This window comes from Callithrix jacchus, chromosome 1 (genome assembly GCF_049354715.1).
Source record: "Callithrix jacchus isolate 240 chromosome 1, calJac240_pri, whole genome shotgun sequence".
NCBI lineage: Eukaryota > Metazoa > Chordata > Mammalia > Primates > Cebidae > Callithrix > Callithrix jacchus.
The window spans coordinates 31708925-31716886 of NC_133502.1; the positions used below are offsets into that span (position 1 = coordinate 31708925).

The following is a 7962-nucleotide window of genomic DNA, read 5'->3' on the forward strand; positions in this document are numbered from 1 at the left end:
GGAAACTCCCCTCACTCCATACATTCTTGTTCTCCTATTGAAAGACTTGAAGTGATACGCCATCTGGCCACCTGGACAAGAGAATATAATGATCCATTTGGGCTCTTAACTGAGATTTTTCTTTTTCAGTTGAAAATCCTAATTAGAGATGAAGCTAAGGTGCTTTGTCTCTGAGATCTGCCTGCTGCCTATAATCACGTGTCCGGAAAGTCTGCTTGAAATAATGAAGACAACACATAGAGAAGTAGAGACTATAGAAAGAGAGAAAAAAACGCATGGATGTGTGTTGAATTCATGATTCCAGTCATCCCCAATTCTCAAAAGCCTGTGTCCTTTCTGAGGTTCTGCCTCAGTTAGTTTGAGTTGTATTTTACTTGCAACCAAAAATACAACTAAACAGATTCAACAGGGTTGAGATTGTCATTTAGCACTATATTAGTTTCCCATTGCTGCTCTTATAAAGTGTAATATACTTAGTTGCTTAAGAACACAAATTTATGTTCTCATAGTTCTGGAGATCAGATGTCTGAAATGGGACTCACCTTGCTAAAAATAAGGTATTGGCAATGTTGTGTTCCTTTCTGAAGGTTCTACAAAGAGTTTGTTTTCTTGCCTTTTCCAGTTACCAGATGCTGCTCACATCTCTTGGCTTGTTGCCCTGTTCCATCTTCAAAGCGAACAATGGCTGACTGAGTCTTTCTCACATAGCATCCCTTTGACACTTTAGCCTGCCTCTTCCACAATTAAGGACACGTGATTAAGTTAGGCTCACTCAGCTAATCCAGGATAATCTCCCTATTTCAAGGTCACCCAATCATTAACCTTAATTCCATCTGCTCCTTAAATTCCCCCTTGCCATGTAATATAACATTTTCAAAGTTTCCAGGGATAAGGACATAAACAACTTTTGAAGGGCACTATTCCACCTGCTATGTCACAAAGCATCAAAAAATAGAGGGAATGTAAAATAAAACACAATTTGCATATTATTAATTCTAGCCCGAACAAGAGAAATTTACTCAACATATTAATATTTAAGATAAAAAGGAAAAAGTTTTTGTAATTCATCTTATAGAACAATTGTAAGCATTCACATTAGCCATTTTTAAAAAAATAAGGTGTATGTGCATTTTGTTTTCTCTATGTCTATGCATTTTTGCTAGTGATATTTGTTTTCTTATACATAAAATGAAAGGTAGGTTGAATAAAACCCTTATTAAAAATGTCAGTCATGGAAGAAATGCTAGATATTTTCTATGACTGCTACTTATGCAATGACTGATCCCTTTAAATACACATTATTCCATACTGAATGTTTCACATATTGAATGTTTCCAGTGATGGAGAACTTTATCAAAGAGTTTAATATATAGCCAGATCTGTGGGCGTTCAAGAATGCCCTTATGACTCTGCTCCTGTTGGCTCTGCACAGTTTGTAATTTTTGCTAACAGACAGGGAAAGAGAGATCACCATTCAAAGCTTGTATTCAATTTCTCACAGTCACAGCTGACTGCAGCCCTGGAAGTCCGTGAGAAACATGGTCTCACTAAGAGGCTGCAGCATCTCTAGCTCTGCCTCTGTAATTCTTTGCTTTGGTTCAAGAGGAGAATGCAGAGTTCAGGAGTAGGCGTTCATTCTCTGCAGTACAAAGAGCTTGAATTAATAAAGCTGTGTATCACTGTGGAGTATAGGTACTCTCTTGCCCTTTTGTATTATTTGAAACAATATACCTTACACAAACACATATTTTAAAAGAAGGTCAAGGTTATATTACAACTACTGATTAATTTTGTTTCTGAGTCAGAACTTGCACAGTTACAGAAAATACCTGCTCTCTTTCAGAATGATTATACTTGCAAACACAGTCAATAAGTAAGGTACAAAGTTAGCACAAAATATTTGATTACACAAGTAGGAAGAACAAAAAGAAAAGGTTTTGTTATGCTTAAAATCATATGCTTGTGTCATTTGTATTATAAATTCAACAGTGGCTAGGTTCTAGAATGTTTATAAATGTATTCATATCTTATTGGGAATCCCAAAGTCAATAAAAACGTGCATAAATGGAAACAACGGCTTTTGATATGCTACAACGTAAAATAAGAAATATCATGACTGTATTTCAGGAAATCTTAGAAACATTGAATGTGTTTATCAAGACTTTAATGAAACAAAAATAGCTAATCTTAATACGGATATTTAGGAGATAATTTCAGGGAGTATGCCTTGACTTAGCAGCAGCAAATCCTGGATTTTAGTTGTGAATCTGCCATTTAAATGCAATACATAATCCTATGCCAATAATGGTCTTGTAGTCTAGACAACACTGGATGATTATCAAAGCTCCATTTTTTTTTCTTTCTCTTTCCTTGCCCATATAATATTTATATATTTGTGGAATGCCTCTATTCTTGCATTCAAACACGTGCATGCACACACATACACAGATACAGACAGACATTTCTATCTCAGTAACACTTATTATTAAAAACAAATGGGATTAATTTAAAATGAGTTTCTGCAAGAGATGCTAGGAGCTGCAAAAGAGAAGGCGGTGCAGGTAGGGAAGATAGGATTGGAAAAACTATCTATTGGGTACTATGTTCATTACTTGGGTAATGAGTTCACTAGAAGCCCAAACCCCAGCATTATGCAATATATGCATGTAACAAACCTGCAACACATACGTCTTGAATCTACAGTGAAAGAGAAATAGAGTTTCTTAGATGTGACACTGTTGATATTTGGGGCCAGGTAATTCTTCGATGGGGGTCGTAGTGAAGCTTTTCAGTTTATGGTAGAAAGTTTAGTAGCATTTCTGACCTCTACCCTCTAGACAGCAGTGGCAAATTCTAGCCAGTTAGTGTCTCCAGACATTGCCAAATGTCCCTGGGGGAGCAAAAATAGTTACTAATTCAAAAGCATTGTCTATAAAATATTCTGCCATAAAGGAAAAAATTAGAAACTTTATGATGAAGATAAAAAATCATAAGCCTTACAACACCTTGCACTTTAATTGCACAAATCTTTGCTAATATATTAATATATACCTGACTTACTCTTTTTCTTTTTTTCTGGTTTAGCCTTTTGTCTTTATGGAATTAAGCAGTATGACCAAATTATACCCATTTCATCAATGTTTTAAGCCTCCAATAATCAATTATCTAATCATTTATGAAACTCAAATAGCCATTCTCCCTCCTTATTTCTAGTTCTAGATAAATATGCATGTAGTTTGTGATTTTTTTTACTTCAAATATATGATATATATTGCATATTTCTTATGGGCCAGGAAATACGCTAAGAGGTTTACATGTGTTATTACATTAAAGACTCTCCATTACCACTCTTCATTAGGTCCTCTAATTTTGAAGTCCTGAAATGAATTATTTTTTATAAGGTCTCAAGGTTCTTAATGGCAGAACACAGGTTTGTACCAAAGCTGGTACAGCTGAAGAGTTGGCTACATTTTTGCCTTGAGTTTGACTGATTTTACAGTCATGTTTCTCCCTACAACAGTAAGCTTCATGAATACAGGAATGATGGATCTTTTTAATCAGTTCTGTGATCTCTCCCTCTATTGCTGCCCCTAGAAGCTTACATACAGACCCTGCTGAACTGAACTAATTTCCTCTAACCAGGAATTATTTTGCCTCTTTTGGTCTCCAGACCCCAGAAACAATATTTTCCACTGCAGCCTCCTCATGTTCCCGCACTGGAGTTAAGAGACAGAAATCACTGGATTTTGACAGCACAGCTTGGTTAAGTTGTAATTTTAATTTTGTGGTGCACCCTACTGTTGGCCTTTTTCTTCCATGCTAAAATTCTTGCTGTTTTTAATAAACTCACCTTGGTCTGCTGCTCATTTAATCAGCACATATGGAAAACACCAGGAATCTTATTTTTAAAAATCGACTTCTCTTGAAGGAAATTTAAATAACCTTGCTGAAATCATCAGTTGGAAGTATTGAGACCCTGGGGGAAAATGTACTGTAAGGTGAGCATGATAATGCTGAAATGCTAAAAGAAAGACAAAGGAACTCATGTGGCACAGGAGTAATCAGAGCGGTACCCTCCAGCTTGAAAACTATGAGACAGAATTAAGTAAAAAACATCTTGCTAGAAAGGAAAGTCATAAATCAATGAATCAGGTGCAATAAAATAATACCTTGTTGACAGTGACTTGAACAATGAAAACATGTGTGATCTCTCCTCATAAAGTATTCAGAGATAAGCAGAAGCAGGACTGGTTAAGAAGCCAAAAGATATCTTTGAGGAACATAGCTCACTTCATTTTTATTCTTTGTGCCTCCATTGTATTGGCTGTTTTTAATTCCATAATTTCAAGAAGGTGGCAGCAATTCCAAACATCACAAACTCTAGGAATGATAAAACTCACAAAACAGCATCCAAAACCAGTAATGGAAATTCTTGTAGATCCCCAGCTTTTTATCATAGAGGAAACCCTGGAATATTTCTTCTTTAATGTCACTGGCCAGAAGCACACCGGTAAGCCAGTCACTGGATAAAGGGAGTAGAATACTGCGATTGGTCTACATAATTGGTTGATTCATTGATCAATCCCAGTACCTAACTTCTCTGACAACACTATCACCTCATACATGACAAAACTGAGGTTCTGTTAGCAAAGTAGAAAAGGGAGAAATGCCTGTTGTTAGTTAATATTATTTGCCACATTTAAGAAATATAATTAATGTAATTAAACCCAAGATGTATATATATAAAATTTGTAATCATTAAATTATAACTTTAATCTGCAAACGATACCTCAAATTTGCCCTACTTTCAAAATACAGCCTGGATGCAGTTTTTGATGACAGGCCATAAAATACAGTATCTTGGGTTGATAAAATGATGGCTTTCTCAGTCACCACATTATTAAACATACCGTTGAAGCTCCCTATGCCATCAGAAGAAATATTAAATTTCTAATTGTAATCAGAAAGTGACTTTCTCTGCTTCATCCCAAATTGGACTAAATCAAAACATGAGGTGTATATCTTAGGCATTAACATTTTTTAGCATTATATTGCCAGATAATACTGTGTGGCAACCAGGTTTGGAAGCTACTCCCCTAGAGTAAAGCTGCTTAACCAGTTACTTTGGATTCGAAAACGCCAGTAAGCGCTGTAGAAAATGAAGAAATTTTATGTGGCCTCATATTTAACCACTTGCAGCCTTAGGCCACTAGAGATTGAAATGTTTCTCCTCCTGCATTTTTCCTTTTTTCTTCACCTCCCTTTAATATCCTCTTGCCCCCGCTTACCTCTTATCACAATTGCTACTGGTTGTCTGCTTTTTTCACTTTTACTATCACTATCTGACACTCCCATTGAACTCCTTATGGTAGCTTCTTAACTTCTTCCCTTACATCTCCATAGAGATCAAAGCCATTGTCACTATCAGCATGCATACTGCCCTACGCCTGGTGTTAAAAAAAATCCAAAACATGTTATAGAGACAGGAGGCAGGAAAATTCTGGGCAGAAGAGGGTGGGTCCCTGACAAAGGACTTCACCCTCAGGCCTGGAATTACAGCCCAAAGTGAGAACTTTATATCCCTGTTTTCCCACTCGCCTGTTGCCTTTTCCAAAACCATCCATGGCCTATCTCACCCCTCATCCTGTGCCTATAAAAACCCAATGCTCTGCCAGCAGAGGGAGCAGAGGAAGAAAAGAGGAAAAGCAGCTGGACATTGGAGAGTATGGTTGGATGTCCAAGAGAAGCGCTTGATTTTAGAGGGACACCTTGATGGCATGGCTTTGGAAAGGAATGTGGCCATCCCTGGCCAGACTCCAGGGGAAGATCATCTTCCTGTTCCAGTACCTTTCTAACTCCATTTCCCACCAAGGGCCACTTTCATCAGCAATAAAAACCTCTGCATTCACCATCCTTCAATTCGTTTGTGCAACCTGATTGTTCCTGGATGCTGAACAAGAGCTTGGGTACCACAAGTGTGGATGCAACAGGCTGTCACACTGACCCTCCACTGAGTTTTCAACACTTGAGCCCTCTGTGGATGGCAAAGCTAAAAGAGCACTGACCACAATACTCCTTTGGGAGCTTTGGCAGTCATGAGTACTCCTCACTAGATGCTGCTATGGGGCCCACATGGAGTTTTGCTCCTGCCAGCACTCAAAAAGGCACTCTCTCTGGCTCCTGCACTTGCTGACCTGTGTGCTCCCTCTCCTGAGGGATTGAGCACAAGAGGATCCAGCGAGTGGAGTCCACCTTTGCCAGCACAAAGTGGCTGGCTAGTTCTAGTGCCTGTGTACTCCAAGTCCTGCCTGTGAAGGGGTCAGAAAAAATTTTCTGCTTCATTTGGATCTACTTCCTTCTATGAGTCAGTTATACAATTAATACTGGGGACAGCAAAACGGAATGTATTTGAAATTAGCTACTTTATTAGAACATGTTCACACCACTATACGGAACTGCCTGAGACTGGGTGATTTATAAAGAAAAGAGGTTTAATTGACTCACAGTTCTGCATTGCTGGGGAGCCCTCAGGAAACTTAATCATGGCAGGAAGTGAAGAAGAAGTAAGCACCATCCTCAAAGCCTGCAGGAGAAGGAGAGTGAGGGGAAAGTGTCACACTTTTAAACCATCATGTCTCATGAGAACTTACTATCACAAGAACAGCTTTGGGGAAGTCTGCCACCATGATCCAGCACCTCCCACCAGGTCCCTCCTCTGACACAGGGAGATTACAATTAGGCATGAGATTTTGGTGAGGACACAGAGCCAAATCATATCAGATCTTTTATTAAATTAGAATTTTTGAAATTCCTGATTGCTTATATGAGCATTTTATTGAAAGTAAGAATTTGAGTGATTTATTTATTTGATTCCAAAATGTGTATATCAGACAGTTTAAAAAAAAATGTTTAAAGGCATAAAAACAAATATTTCTCTCCTTTGCATAACTAGCTAAACCAGAGAGGCAGTATCATATGTTTACCATGATTGGGACTACTGGGGCTTAGGTTTAAATCCCAGCTGTTTACCATCTGTTTAACCAGGGTCAAGTTAATTAACCTCTTTCACTATTTGTTTTGACAGGTGTGAAATGGGTACATCACCTTTTTCTCAAGATTATTATGCATATTAAACAAGATGATCATATAAGCACTATAAACCTTATCTAATTATTTTTATGTTTAGCCACAAAGAGGGCGTAGTCTACATAAAACAATAAATTTGAATTTTTTTAAATAGACCCATTAATTGTTTTAAGAAAATTAATATAAATGTGCCTCTGAAATACAGTTAAATAAAACATCATTAATTTTTAAATTGCAAGGAATAGATATAGTTTAAAATCTTATACAATTTATATGTGATATTTGCCATCAAATGCTTAAGTTTAAAGATAGTGAATTGACAAGATTATTTCCTCCCAGGAATCAGGTTCCTGATGTAAGTACTTGAAAACATGTGCATGTGAAGCTTTTATTTCTTAACCCAAATAATGAAACCTACTCAGGATTTAGCCCAAGCATAGAAAACTAAAATAATTCCATGCAACTCTATTTGCTAAAAAAATACAGTTCACAATTTAGCCTTATTACCCCTTCTTTATAAAAGTAGTATGTTTATATATTTGATAATTATTAGTTAATTCATAAATATTAAAAAAATTGCGATTACTCATAATTATATAATAAATGCAAGTCAGAATAAAATGGAAAGAAAGATGTAAAGAAACAGAGTAAGGAAGTGTAATAAAGTTTTGAATAGATTTCATCACTAATCAATACTTACTCTAATTTTAGTTATCCAATTTTGTTCCATGGATAAGTTTCTTCTTTTCCCTATATAAAAGCGATATGGAGTTTTTACATTCTAACATACAAAAACTACAAATTGGTATTATAGAAATTTTTCTTAATCAGATATTACCTTTAGACAAAAACATAGTATTTATGGCTTTACTTTTG

General features: G+C 36.5%; 1 long non-coding RNA gene across 1 annotated transcript in view; it reads left to right on the forward strand.

The window, feature by feature from the left end:
* LOC144578973 (uncharacterized) overlaps positions 1 to 7227 on the forward strand; it is a 61087-nt gene extending 53860 nt beyond the window's left edge. Inside the window, exon 3 of the long non-coding RNA XR_013525658.1 lies at positions 130 to 7227. This is a non-coding gene — a long non-coding RNA (uncharacterized LOC144578973). The remainder of the gene's footprint in view (positions 1 to 129) is intronic.
* Positions 7228 to 7962: the final 735 nt, after the last annotated feature.